The 15,772-nt window shown below is 44.2% G+C and overlaps 1 protein-coding gene and 1 non-coding gene across 2 annotated transcripts in view; one reads left to right on the top strand and one right to left on the bottom strand.

Annotated features, from left to right (window-relative positions):
* Positions 1-15,772, bottom strand: part of LOC135392400 (scoloptoxin SSD14-like) — a 511,073-nt gene that overhangs the window by 73,075 nt on the left and 422,226 nt on the right. The window lies entirely within an intron of this gene.
* Trnat-ggu (transfer RNA threonine (anticodon GGU)) lies at positions 7,557-7,629 on the top strand. Its single transcript has one exon. It is a non-coding gene; the product is annotated as a tRNA-Thr (tRNA).

The following is a 15,772-nucleotide window of genomic DNA, read 5'->3' as shown; positions in this document are numbered from 1 at the left end:
GATTGGCAAAATCCGCCGCGGTATTATCCTGCCGCTGCGGTTGAACGCGGAGTATCGTACGGAACTGAATGCCCGCCGAGAAATCTCGCTTTGACGACACAACCGAGGCACGTCAAATGAAGTAAGGGCTGTACCTCGATAAATTGGTCGTTGTTCCAAAAGATATAAATAAAGAAAACTTGGAAATACACACACTACGCTAACGCAGTGAAATAGCGCGCTGGATCCCGAAAGTCGTCGTAGCTCGTAGCCTCGTAGCTCCTCTTTCCACGGAAGTCGCTAATTGGATTATCGCAGTTATAAAACAGGTGGTAGATTTCGAAGTATATACATACTTTTTATTTCCAGACATTGTGACAACAGTATATCGGCGTAAAAATGTTGGTTCTTGCTGAAAGTTGTTGTTGTAGTGCTCTATCACGTGACGGCATTCTGCGCGCTGATTGCATGGGCGATTGACGTCATCCCAGTGGGATGACCAGATGAGTTTTCTATATATGCGTACGTTTTCTTGGTTTGACGCTAGGTGTGCCAGCGTCGGCGTGAACCGCGATGTTCAAAATTCGAGTTTACGAAAACTACGAGGTGTTGAGGCATGCATTTTCGTATGCGAAGTTGCTTTTGTGTATTCTATCGGTAGCCACTGCGGAAAAGGCTCTCCAGCTTCATGTCAGAGACCCTTTAAAGTATGTCAAGAAGGGAATCACATAAAGCTGCAATAATAGGCTGGGCTAGAGCCCTGCACGGGCCGACTTTTCCGGGCCCGACCCGGCCCGGGCGCATCGAAAAATGGCCCGGCACGACCCGGCCCGGCCCGGTGACCCAGTGACTAGAGCCCGGCCCGGCCCGGAATCTAAGCAAATAGAGCCCGGCCCGGCCCGGCCAGGTGACCCGCCGAGTAGCGATTTCAAACCCGCGTTTCTGGCGATTATCAAACAAATTTATCAGTAAATTTATAAGGAGAGAAGACAAACATGCAAATGATGGCGGTTGAACACCATAACCGGACCAGACCAAATTAAATCCAGAACGTACGCGGGCATGGGCTTTATCGTTACACTGTCAAGATTTTGCGGAGGTAGAGGATGCTGTCGACAAATTCCTTCTCCCAGTCCATACCCCTCTCACCAAGCTTTGCCAAGTGATTGTGAAATACGTGAGGAGTGACGAGCAATGTAAAGTGGCTTTCAGAATGTTCTAGACGGTCGAATCATATGCCTAATGCAGTATCCCTTGCTTGTCTTTGCAAAATGTGCACAGGAATGACGCAAGCGCATGATGATATGAACTAATGCATCTCCATTGTGTGGAATTAGCTGCGTGGCCCGGCCGGGCCTGACTCTCGGAAACATATTTGTCGACCCGGGCCCGTCCCGGCCCGCGGTGCTAGCGTATTTTGTCGGCCCGGGCTCGGCCCGGCCCGGAGCACACAGCCAATAACGGGCCCGTGCAGCGCTCTAGGCTGGGCAATCAAAGCTCCAAAAGAGAATAGTTCAAGAAAAATCTGAATAATCAGATGCCATTGTGATGTGTACTACTATGCACAGTTCATGAATTGAACATTTTTTTTTTTTGCAATAGCAAACACGGCCATAGTGAAACACTAGCAGCCAAGGACAGGATGAGGCAGCTACAACACAACTGCTAGCTCTCTGCTATTTATTAGCAGACTCTCTGGAATATACACATACATGCTGCTGAACAAATGACAATTTAACCAACAGAATCACAGACAAGAAAAAGAGGGTTATATCTTCCCCCTCTCATTCTATTTCACAAACAGCCGCAGTATCACCACGAGTATGCCCGTGTGTTCCCTTTGGGATAACGTATCCCGGACAGAAGCAAATCCAACAGTGGAGTGCTTACACAAGCATCTGTCTTGGATTTCTTTAACTACTTGTTTTTTAAATGCAGCCTTCATCTCTGTGGTCTGGAAATTTAGGGAGTATCCCGAGTCCCTACAATGTTTTGGCAAGTTTCTCGAGGGCATCAAAAGTCTGTTCTTTGCAGCCTGTGTTTCACTATGGTTCTCAGATACAAACTACCCCATTTCAACACAGTAGGAAACACATATTTGTAAATAACTTCGGGTGATTGCACTGTACCTACCCCCCCCCCATATCAAGGATCATAGTGGATACTACATCTTGTGCGGGAATGTGAGTAACACAAGAAAGATAGATTTGAAACCATCCTTACTTTGTAGTTGTAGTAGTTTTTGTGGGAAGCTACGCAATTCCCGTCCACCAAATAATTTAAACCATGTTTCATCTGCCAGCATGATAATCCTTTGAAAAGAAACTCTCACTTGGCTGGAACTACAGGTTCTAAAACCTATCCCTGACATGTGTAGCATCAGGCAGGAAAACCAAGGGCCACTGTGGAAAAGACAAACACACACGGGCTATGTTCTCACTGTGTATCAGCTGCTCTGGCTACTAGAATGAACATGTTCCAAATTAATATAACATGGCCTGACAGGATATGCTGGCGAAAGCTAAGAAATAAAATTTTTAGTTAAATGTACAATACATAAACACTTGCCATAACATGATAGTTTCCTTTCTGCATTCATGCGCTGCCATTCCTCCCACGTAAAGGAAGTACTGAACTATATGATAGCATTGCACGCTCTTTTGAGATAACTTGAACAGGATTACATAGCACACAATAAAAGTAGAGTGAATGTAATGTGCAGCTTTCCATTCATACTTCATGGCCGCAGCAGTAATGCAGGAAGGCCACTGCTAAGTACCACTTTCACTAAGTACCACTGCACCACTTTCTGTTTGCCATGTCTAAATGAAACGTACCTGACCTGGTCCAAAGTAACCGTTCTGAGTCTGAAAAACACAAAGAGAAAAACACAACGCAAGCCGCACCCTTCATGTTACTGTACCTTGTATCTGCAATAAAGGATTTGATTTGTTTTAACATTAACAGATAGGCAAATGGGCTGTGGCGACCTCCACCTTGGGACAAAGTCAACAGGTAATTCACCAAAAGTCAATGAGTGCCTGAAATATAACATCCCTGACTGGTAGCAGGAGGGTCCATGTTCAATTCCTGGTGCTAGCACTGACTGGCTTTTTCATGAATTATTTGTTGAAGTTTCCATGTGCTTGAGAACATGAACCATTCATCAACCACTGTATCCTCTTGAGGTGATGAGGGTTCGTCACCCCAAAGAGACTCCCTTTCTTGCATGTGTCCTTAGGGTTGCTCACCACTGCAGAAAAAAAGGATTTAATGACAAGAAATGGATGTAGTCATGTTTACTTTATAATTATTCTGCACAACAGAAAGAAGACGGTTGAGGGCATCTAAATTTTAATGATACAAGACTTTCGCACAGAAGGCTGCACTTCTTGAGGTCTAACATTAAGTTACAAAATTCCAGACTATATAAGACATGTTGTAAGGTAGAGAGAAAGTAGAGTGAGGGTTGGTACAAACATACAAATAAAAATACAAACATAGTATAATAAAATAAAAGGGGGTACGACACCATCACTTTCAAACAGACAAGGGATGAGTTGTGTACCATAATACATGAATGACCAAGGTGGTCAGATCAGTTTTTGGCACAAAAGGCATTCACGGACGACACATTCAGGGAAACAGTGCTACAGTGTCATGTCAACTTATCCCTTGCCGGCTTGAAACTGATGGAGTTGTACCCCCTTTTTAGTTTACTAGAAAAGTTTGTATACCTATTTTTATGTTGGTACCAATCCTCGTTCTCCACCTTACAACATGTTTTATATATTCTGGGATTTGTAACTTCATGTTAGACCTTAACAAGTGCAGCCTTCTGCACGAAAGTCTCGTCTCATTAAAATTTAGATACTCTCAACTGTCTTCTTTCTGTTGTGAATCTCTATCGCAGGATACTTGCACATTCCTCTTCTACGTACTATGATTTTGTAGTAGGATTATGGATTTTGGATAAAAAGACTACACAGCACTGCTCAGATACTTTTGCCTAGTGAAGAGTTTGTATGCAGTATGTACACAGTATTTGTGCAGTGGACCCAGTAAAAATGTAATGAATGTGGCATAGCCCACAGTAATGCACCAAGTTCAACACAGGTACTGTAGAATCCAGGTGTTTTAGCTTACATGCAAATCCAGTACTACTATCCAGTGTGAAGTTGTGACAAATAAATAGTTCCCATTTCTCTTAGCTCTCAGAACACAGACAGTGAATTAATAATAATTGAGTAGACAGTGTTAACATGAGCTCTGGGCTATTCTTCAATGAAACATTCACAGATAATAAAGCACCTTCCTCAATGGACGTTGATGACAGTGAAAATCCTAAAACGTTATCGGAGACGACATCAGCTTCTGCGTGCCAGAAAGGATTGCGTGTCCAACAGCAATCCAGCTAACAGTAACAAAAACGTGCAAATGACAAATTAACTTAACTAATTTAACTTACCTTCTGTATTAGACATTGAAGCTTGTTCCACCCCATCCACAGGAACCAGTGTCGGGACAGCAAAAGTGCATGAATTGGGAGATAGCAGCTAATCGGAATGGCGACCTTTGTTTACCACCCTGAAAGCACAGGCTGTAACGTTGAGGGCAAATTTAAGAGTGGTGGCAAGATGTCTGCATGAGAGCGCCCATGAAAAGTGCAACATAGGTGAATACTCAAATTATAACATCACATTGTCATACCTGTTGGCGGCAGCAAGACTGCAACTAACGTGTCAGCAATTTCTTCATGCACCAGATGCAAGCCAGACCCTGCTTCATTTCCGCCTTCAGCGTGCATCTGTGGTAATACACAAGTTAGATTATCAATACTGTTGTGTTGTTAATCGTGGCTATATCAGAAGAAGCGCAGTAGGACAGCTGCACAATCGATCCATGAAGCTTGCTATTTTTATATCTGAACCTCGACTTACCTTTTTGCTCCCGTTTTTTGCCTTGATCGTCCGTGGCACGTTCAAAATTTGTGTGTCGGACATCTCAGATTTTCATCAGATGATTTCGTGCCGAGATTCCAAATTGCCTCTGGAGTCGCGCGTAACCTATGATAACATTCGTGGACGAAATCCTTGGAGTGGAACTTGCAGGCACCACGGTCGCTGTCACCCAAGAGCTTCGCACTGCTTGGTCTTTTGGCCACTTATAGTAGGTAACACCCGAATGCTCCGATGAATTGTTTTAACAGCGTAGCACCGTCGCATTCTCGACAACTTCGCCGTGGCATATCACGTATCATATCGCTCCAGCCTATAAACGGCGAGGTCAGCACGAGGAAGTGCGCTTTCCAAACGTCGCCGTGCCAAAGAAATATTCACATGCTTTGTTTCCGGCTTAGCAATAACATAACATCTGTTCGCTTATGTACGATGCACAGAGAACTAAACGAAAGCAGCCAAGCGGCCAAGTCAAGAGTTCATGCCAAGCCAAAGACATATATACCCTTTTCAAAAATGAGCGCCACCTGTTGCGCTTTTATCGAACTGAGCTGCGCCGGCCATATTGCGGGAGAAGCCGACGCAGCAGCAGACTGCAGACTAAATCAACCTATGAGCTGTTGTGAATTTATCTTTCTTTTTCTCTTCGTTGAAATGTGTAAATTAATTATGTAAAAAAGTACATATTTGAAACTTTCTTTTCAAGTGTTTATTTGTTTTGTACTTGACAACTAGAAAATATAGGCAATAGTGTTTGAAAATCAACATGTGTCAGCTTAGGCTACACAACAAAATCGACCCACGTGTCCCTGAAATTACCATTTGCCTGAGAACTTGGTTGTTTTTCTCGTGATTTCTGTTTAGTGAATCAGCGATAAAACTTGGGCGGGTTGGTAGGACACATAACTAGTAGGTAAACTACATTTTTCAAACTACATTGGTGCTATGATGTAGTTACACTAGTAGTTAAACTACAAAAAGTAGTTGCCGCCCTGTAGTAAAGATGAGCTTCTGTGAAGCAACTATGCCACAGCAGACCAGAGGCAGACACGTCATCACGAACAGTGCATCTGAGTCAAACAGATCAGCGACACGTAGGGATCATTTCCTTTTACATCCTTTTTCTTACCTTCGTAGCACGATGCCTTGATGAAGTACATACCTTGCTGTATATAATAATGTTTCTTTGTTTGTAAGGAAAAACGAACGAACTAACTCACTGTTCACAGTGTAAAGCGTCCCAAATATGCTCCTGTCAAAATCTGAATTCTCAGAAATGTGAACACGCAGGCTGCAAGCCAAATACTATCTTCACTCCCCTTGTGTACAAACTGCTCAATGTAAAAGTTGTAACTTGTGAAATTTCGCTGTGACAAGCCAAACCACGCCATGCTTTCTTCCGAAAGTTGTGGCAACTTAGATAGATCGGTCACCCATCCAGCCACGAGGAACATTTTCACAGATATGACGAAAAAGAAAGAAAGAAAGGACAAAAAAAAAAAAAAACAGGCACGTATATCATGCGGCGAGAATTAAATCGCGTACACCGTTCTTGCCACCCGTAGGCGCGGGCGTGTGTCTGATGCGCTCCGTCTCCCGCAACATGGCGGCCGCAGCTGCCCACAGCCGCTAGGTGGCAGTATTTCGAAACAGGTCTATAAACCGAGAGCAGTGACGTCGGTGCGCCCGTGCGCAGGGTTTGCCGACGGTCTTACGGGCGGGCGTGGGAACTAAAAGAAAAGTGTTTTCTAAAAAACTACAAACAGTTGGATCAATATATTTCGCACACGTATTCAGTGTTCGCTAATGAACACACAGCGCGAGTATCGCTCAGTTCTGCGGCACTTCAAAATCGGCATATGTGACTTTTAACTCGATACTTTTGCGCAGTGGTAACTTTCGTTTTCGTTCCTTTTTCAGGTAACTTTGCCGAAGTAACTTAAGTTAAGTTCCAAGTTACTTTTCACTCGCTTTTTACTCACGTCCACATATTTTCTTGCTTTGTCTCCGGTTCCTTCATGGCATTTTTTGCCATAAAACGTGATACTCAATCAATGGCAGTATTTCATTCAGGAAGTAAGAACCGCTGCCATTGAAATGAAGCTGAAGCACTGTGCGCCCACACAGAGTAATACCCAAAACGCACCGATGCAGGATGTACATCGCGCGCAATCGTCATTAGGCAGCGATTGCGATCGCCCTCGGGTGCGGACAAAGCGAGTCTGGGCGACAGAGATCAACAACGCAGACACTTGTCCCCCGTTCGCGAACATGATTACACACGAGAGAAACTGATGTTCTGAGGGATCGAACCCACATCTTCCAGAAGATGTGGGTTCGATCCCTACAGCTGGCTAACCTTTTCAGTGACTTTCATCTTTCATCGTTGATTTCTTAGGCAATTTGAGGCTTTGTTTGTATCTGTTCCTTCTATGTTGTTCCAGCCTCAGAACATCAGTTTCTCTCTTGTTCGACAGGTGCCGCTTGCGTCGATTTCCGTCGTATGAATGTGTGTATGAGTGAGCAAAAAATGTAAGAGTGAAAGGAGGGTGAGTGAGAGTGAGTGACTGGTTTGTCGTCCCTTCAGATGACGGACCCCGAAAGTCGCTAGAGAGGCGTGTCAGCTTAGCTCAATTGGTAGAGCCCTGGACCGGTAATCCAGAAGATGTGGGTTCGATCCCTACAGCTGGCTAACCTTTTCAGTGACTTTCATCGATGATTACACACTTCAAGGAGGGTTGGCGCAGGCGCTGTGGCTTCCTTTTGCCAGCTCGCCTTCTCGCTACTCGCACTGCCGGTTCCGGGGTTGCGTATTCCATTCGCTACCGATTCGGCACGTAAAACCATATGGGCGTCTGCATACTGCTCCTATACACACTCCACAGGCCCCAGCGTAATTAATTTCGTGTTGATGGGGCTTCCCAAGCAATCAAAGCATACAAGGCGACCGGCGGCCGCCCTTACAGCGACACAGGCCCGGCAGAGAAACAGAGCCGCTCCGTTCGCGTCTACCTCCTCACTCTCCACCAATCAGCAGCGCCCGTTTCCTCCCTGCGCTCTGCTCTTTAGCAGATCTAAATACGCTTCCGGGGTTGGCAACATGGGCGGCGATGAAAGCGGCCCGCACGAAGAAAACAACATCGACAAACGCGGAAACAGATGAAATCGCACTTGCATTAATGTGAATTTCTTCAAAATAGACATCCTGGACCAGTGTTTTCTTTTAATTTTTAACTTCTGGGGGTATTGTGTAAAGCTTCCACCAGACGAGTGCAAATGAAAACCAAAATCACGAACGTGAAGTGCGGACGGTACGACGTGTCCAGCGGGATTACGCCAACCAGGATTGCGGACCGATCCAGGTTGTGTGCGACAGTGCCTTTTTCGGTATAAGATGCAAACCGTTCGAATAGACCTCTACCAGAGGAACGTCATCATGGCATTGGTAGACAGACCGAAACCGAAGCAAATCGAAAGGAGAGGGCTGGGTTCCACGATCGGGCACTTGTTCGCTGCCACCGCTGTTGTTTCTGTCATTGAAAGAAAAGCAGGACCGACGGTCGCGTCCCTTTAAGGGAGCATATCGTAATTCCCTCAAGACCGTGGCTCTCGGGCGCGACCGTGTTCACCTCTATCTTCGAGCGTAGTTCAATTCTACCAAATTTCTGGGGCTGTCGAACACTATGACGTCATTTGTTTACAAGCAGGGAGAGGTCTATTGTTCGATATAAATGAAAACGATCTAAGCGTGTTGCACTCCTCCGCAGGTAACTCGAGGTCTAACTCAACTGCTCACGCGCGCTGCACCTGCGTAATGCTATTTTGCGTCCGAACTAACATGGAAGTAACTCGTTCTTTTTTTTTATTTTTGTAGTAACTCAGTAACTGCGAGTTACATTTCAGGCTGAAGAACTTAGTTATTAACTTTGTTACATTTTGCACACGGTAGCTTAACTTGTAACGAGTTTTGAGTAACTTTTTGACGGGTAACTTCTCAATCTATGATATGTACCACTGCGGCCAATCTAGAACGTTGAAAGCTCATTGGCCCAGATTGTGTGCGCGCTTCGATTTGTCGACAATCTTTTGAAATCTGATTTTGTACGAGCGCATGTGCGTGCGAAGTCCCTGCGGCCGTTTCAGCAGGTTCAGCATGGAGGAGGAGGAGGAGGAGTGTCGTTGGGAGGAACCCGAGAGGTCTGCCTGCCTGATTAGGCGGCATGTTTCTCGGGAAGGGAAAGGTGGTGGAGAGGAGGAGAGGAAAGGGTGAAGTGGAAGACCGAGCGGAATCCGCTCGGGGGGAGGATAGCTGCGTCCATGGGCCGACTTCAGGGGAACTGTGCCGGCATACGCCTATTACACATCTGAGGGAAACCCAGGAAAAACCCCAGACGGCACAGCCGGCCCGCGGATTCGAACCGCGGACCTCCCAGTCTCCAAGCGCACGCGTTACCGCTGCGCCACCGGAGCTGGTCAGGTTCAGCATAGTTTCGAAATAACACGCATCGCGGGTAACGGCGTCGTCCTCTTGTATTCCACGTTTCGGTGGTGTCAATCGGCAGAACAGTTTGTGATTCTACGCGTGTCGTGCTGTTCCTGGACAAGGCTATTATCCCACGAACAGTCTATCAACTACGGAACTGGAATGCTTCGTGAGTTGGAGCGGTTGGAGAGTGAAGAACGCGTTAAGGCGCCGTCGGATTTCGGGTAACATCTCATTACGGCCGAAAATCCTTTAATCCCCAAGTGTCTCGTTACGGCCAAAGTCTCAATACGGCCGAAGGTAGTCTCATTACGGCCGAAGATGTCTCATAACGGCCAAAAAGAAAAAAAGAAGCATCCACCATATTAGCTGTGTATATACTGTGTTTTATGCTTCCCGAAATGTGTCCAAGGCGGTGTGCCCCCATGACTTGTGTCACACACAATGGTCCATGCACACAATATTGCGACAGTGTTTCATGCATCCCTCGTGAAAAATGTTTTTATTGTCATATGTGTCACACGATATTTGTATGTGTTACGCCATTTTCTCTCAGTATTCAAGCAAAATCCTACTCGTTGGTTCTGTGAGCAAACTGTGTGTTCTGAAAAGTACTCCACAAGGGAGCCCACTGGGAGCTCCAGGAGCCACATGACCTATGACCATGATCTTCTCCCCCACTAGCTGCCTTCTACAATTTACGTCCACCTGAAATTTAAAAAAAGTACATAAGGCACTGAACAAAATGACATATGCTCTTGTTTTATGATGACCATAAGACATATGCTGTCAAGCAGACTTTTTTTCCATATATTCAAAACAAGAATTATGGACAACAATGACAATTACGTCATAATGATGCAGCTGCATAGCCAGGAAAATATTTCAGGAGGTGTTTTATGAGGCTTGACATGGGGTGGAGGAGTCCCCCTCGTCAGTGCTTTATCCGGACCCCCCTACATCCCCCTAACTTTTTTGCCTGTGCACCCCCTACAGGGGGTGCCCTTGCAATTTCAGCTTCAGATACGTCTGTAATGATATGTTAAACTGTAATGGACGTAACTATAATGATGACCTCCCCCCACAATTTTTTCCAACACCCCTCTCGTGCTTGGGATTCTGGATAAATCACTGCGCCTTGTCCATTTTCGTGGGGCACTACGTTAGAGCTTATGCCACTGCACTGATGTCACAATGTTATAAGTCTGTGTCACTCTGGGCATTCGGAATTCCTCTAAGCTACAATATGTAAATTCAGAATATCCGAAGGGTAAGCATCAGATGTTACCTGGCGGCTTCATGCTGAAACGCGTGTACGCAAAACACTTCCGCCGTGGTGGGCGACGTCGTTAGTGTAATCATACACGCAAGACAATTGCGGGCACATGGAGTAGTGGCAGCAACCTGAAAACGATACATTTTCTTGTTATATATGAGTAATCAAAAATATACATTCCCACATGTTTCGTTTTGTCGTTTGTAGGAAGCGCTAGTAAGGGAACAGCACTTGGTTGGTCACATGCAAGCCACAATGCGAGAGGTGCCGATATTTCGATTACGCGATCAAAAACTAAAAGTCAAGAACCATGCACACTTCCCCATGCAACTACTTCCCCAGCATCGTGAGACATGACACCCATGACATGACACCATGTATTCACGTATAGTGTAATGTGAAATGATATGCAGGAATGAAAAAGATGCCAACATACCTGTAATCCAGTGTCTCATAAGTTTGCTTCGTTTCCTGCAGCTACCATGAAGTGCAATGCACGATTAAAAAGTTTCGTTTCGGCATGATGCTCACCGAACATTGCTGCACATTTCGCAAGCTTCACGCAATCCCACGTGACCTCTTTTTGATCAGTGAAAATAACTCGCGTCATGGACATGCATGTTCATCTCAGCGTTAATCACGTTTTGCATGCTATAGAAGGAGGGGCGATCAATACTCTTCCTTTCGTGTTTTGATATCTTAATATATATACTCTCACGCTCTCACTTCGGAAGTTCGGATGGTATCTAGCAACGTTGGGTATCTCGTCTCTTGTGTTAAGCTCCATCCATCCATCCATGTGTTAGCGATCAGTTGTAGTTTACGACGCAATAATATTATCTATCGATTTGTAGTGCTGTAACGTGCAAATTAGCGGACTTAAGCGGCACTTTATTTTCCGTCGTTGTCTTTCGAGCAGCGCGTATTGTTCCGGTGAAAATTGAGTTGAATGAATCGTCATAGTCCCAACGTATATCGCGCTGTGTTGACCAAGACCAAGAACAAAGAATTCTGGTGAGTTATGCTTTCGTAGACTGTCTGGCTTAGCAGTGTGTTATCCACACATAGTTGCATTCTTATACGAGTAATTTGACTGAATCAAAACAGCCGAAGTGCCTGTAATAGATGTAGGTGGGTATGTGTTAGTAGATTTGCACCGTTTGTGGTTCGTTGCGCGTTTAGGAACAACAAATTCATTCGAAGTTAAGACACCGATAATGCCGCACCGTACAGCAGCATTTATCATTGTGAGCCATATTTCATTTGTTAAAATTTGTCGTCATATTTGTTCAATAATAAAAGCACAAGTCGGCCTACTTGATCTCCTCGAATTGCTTACCGCGAACATCTGCAAATGTTGCGCAGGCTTTTGCACTGTACTAAGCGCAAAAGCATATCTGATTACAATAAATATTTCAAGAGGAAGTCATTTAAGTACATTGTTATTTATAGCGATTTTCCATTTCAGTCATGTTATGTGGGTACGCGAAGGACTCCGAAAAAAAAAAAACAACATGGCTAACACGATGCTGCTGCCCAGGGAGTCTTGGCTGAAGAGGTGAGCTGTTAAGATTACCAATCGTATCATACGGTTCTGTTGTGAAGTGAAAAATTGTGTATAGTAGTGCAGAGTTAATTCGTGCACTACTTTTATAAGAAGAAACGAGAAAAGGAAAGTCATGCATTCATCATTTCATGAATTGTAATGTATCACTGTTTCATATTCGCATGTTTCCATTAAGTGAATGAACTAATGCAACTAAATTCATTTCATGGTTATGCATTGTGTTTACCTGGAAGTCACATTTTTTCTTTTCTTTTTTTTTGTCTAGATGAAGGTTTATGTTAGCCTTGTATGAAATAACATATCAACATGCATGCAGCTTGTGCACATTAAAACCAGCCATGTAGAGTCAAATGCCTGTTTTTTTAATATTCTAGCCTATTCACGGTTGCTCTTTGCTTATTGCAGGTCCACTCATTCCAGAAGCAACAACTGTACCATTGTAAAGCGAATGGAAATAAACTGACGTCGACTGAGATAGGTGTTCCTTCTTGGCCAATGACTGTAGGATATCTCCAAAAAACGTCACAACAAAGCCGATGTTCATCTAGCTCTCCACAAGCAGCTAACTCCACCTAGTAGCCTGCTGCTTCACAGCAACATCAACACTACCTTTGGGGTGTACACAGTACACAATATGCTGCATTGTGCTGTGGTATGATAACATACTGATTGTCACACAATATGTTTATATATATGATAAGGGCCCTAAGGGCACACTGCATTGGCTTATACCCTCTGGAATGTATATCCATACCTGGCAGCAACATTGCATTTCAATGCACGTGACAATACACATTTTGACTTTCGGCCGTTATGAGACATCTTCGGCCGTAATGAGACTACCTTCGGCCGTATTGAGACTTTGGCCGTAATGAGACACTTGGGGATTAAAGGATTATCGGCCGTATTGAGACTTTCGGCCGTACTGAGACATCGGCCGTAATGAGACTTCGGCCGTACACTCTAAATCTTTTGACACCTTTAAAGGTGTAACAACGTGCGTGGCGCACGCCTTTTTAGGTGTAATTTTGGTAACATCATAATGGAGCACAGTTTCGCACAAATTTTCTTTACTCGAGTGTTGTCTGTCCTCCAAAAATTCAGTCTTGCAACATCTCAACATTGTTCGACAGTATTGTAGACACTTGCGCGTGCTCGATTATCGATAGCGATGCATATATGCATTAGCTCGTACCTACGATATCCAAGACATAATGAAAGCAAGATTTGCACTGACACTTGATCTTTAGTAATGCTTTCCAAATTTTGTAAAATATCATCCTGGAGATGCAATGTTACGCAACCAGGTTGAATGTTCATAGCGCACACCTTTAAAGGTGTGAAAAGGTTTACAGTGTAATGAGATACAATCCGGATTTCGAGGGCTGACAACAAAGACAGGATTACGATTACGTGCCACACAAGCGCCTTCCGCTCTCTAAGCAAAGAAAGAAGGTGCTCATCATAAAATCGGCCGGCACGGCGTCCTCTTGTGTTTCGTGTTTCGGTGGTGTAAATCGGCAGAACAGTTTGTAGAAATGTGTTCGCTGGATGTGCCGAGATGATTCTACGCGTGATGTACTGTTCCTGGACACGACTATTATCCCACGAACAGTCTATATAACTCCGGAACTAGAATGCTTCGTGAGTTTGAGCTGTTGGAGAGTGAAGAACACGCTCGGGCGCCGTCGGATTTCGAGGGCTGACAACAACAAAGACGGGATTACCTGCCACACAAGCGCTTTCCGCTCTGCAAGCAGCGAAAGAAGATACTCGTCATAAAATGGTACGAACTCATAAAACTGCCTCGGTATTAAGAAATGAACTGTGTGTTCTTTTGCTTCAAGTTCGAACTTATTTACAGTCTGCCAACAACGGAGTGGATTTTGTATTCACAGTTTACCCATGTATCAGATCTTTGAATCAGTGCTTTGTGTCAAATAAATATTCCTTTTAGCCAAAAGAAACGTGAGTTATTTTGAATATCGGGTAACGGCGGTAGGCGTGAAATCCCGTAGAAGTCGGTGGTAGCCAGAACCGGCCGAAAGGTCAGCCAAAGTTAAGGCCCCTGATTGGCCGACTGGCATTGCATAATTTCTACAGCGTTACACTCTCATTGGTCGTGTGCAGTAGTAAACAGTGGTTGAGAAACAACATGGTGTCCAAACTACGGCACCCCTGCCCCTGAGCCCTGCGCGTATTTTTCCCTGCGCGGCGCGTGTGCGGATGGTTGTCCGCGCGCTTATCGGCGGGGGGAGGGCTGCGTGAGTGTTTACCATCTCCCATTTTTCAGCTTGGGCCAACTTCTTTCGACACTTTTGCGCCTTGGCCGACCTTTTTCGCGTATTTTTTCCCACGACCGGCGGGCGGCGCTCGGGTGGAGGCTCTTATCGGTGGGCGGCGCGTGTGCAGAATGCTGCGTGCGCGTTTACCATCACACATTTTTCAACCTGGGCTGACTTCTTTCATCATTTTTCAGCCTGAGCCGACTTGAATCGCTATTTTTTTCAAACTACCACAGGTGTGCAGTAGGCTATTTACATGCAAAGGATAGCCATACACAAAAGGACAAGTGAAAATATATTTATTAAGGTCATCAGAAATTATGTTATGGCTCTGCGTAAATGGGAAAAACTTAGCCAAAAATCTGAAGCAGAAGACACACAATACACGTAACAAAGAATATACTTATTACAGGTATGATGCAATAGCATTGAATATAGGTATCACAGATCAAACACAATATTTTTTATTAACTGTAATCGTACACACAAGTTTTCAATGAATCAGAAGTGATAACACATTTAACCAAAGAAGATATTCTTAATCAATACGATTACAATCAAAATTACAAGTTTTATTATAAAAAGTCTGAGATGTGAGAACCTGATAGATGTAAGTAATTTCGAGCACAACAGCTAATATTCCATTATGACACATTTAATCAAAGAAGATATTTTTAATCAATACGATTCCAATCAAAATTAAAAGTTTTATTATAAAGTATTATTGTACGTGACCACAATAGTGGAGCTTTAATTACAAGTGCCGATAGTTAATTGTGGATAGCAGAGAACCTGGAAGACCACGGGACACGAACACAAGAGGAAATAAAATCTATAACACTACATTTAACAAAAAAAAACAGAGGAGGAGAATAATCCATCATTTTAAATATCATAAAATCATCCTCGTGACTTAATCTAGTCGAACCCAATACAATTTTCATTCTAAGAGACACTACAAACCTTACTTTGTTTTATGAATCCAACGCAGAAAATATATTAAAAAATGAGCTTCACTGCATAGCACGCTCCTAGCCAACAACCAGCTCTAATAATATGTGCCCTGATTTGTTGAAGACGGAAGGCGTACACCTGTTTTGTGACAGTTATGAACATTTTCGAGCTCAATAGGGAATCTAAGTTGATTATTCCAACATTACACAATTTACCAATTTCTTATTAAGTGAACAGCATAGGCGTAAGGAAATAACGAGAAATAAAACG

Source organism: Ornithodoros turicata, chromosome 4 (genome assembly GCF_037126465.1).
Source record: "Ornithodoros turicata isolate Travis chromosome 4, ASM3712646v1, whole genome shotgun sequence".
Taxonomy (NCBI): Eukaryota; Metazoa; Arthropoda; class Arachnida; order Ixodida; family Argasidae; genus Ornithodoros; species Ornithodoros turicata.
Note: the sequence above shows the minus strand (reverse complement) of the source record. Positions and strands in the feature narration are given on the sequence as shown.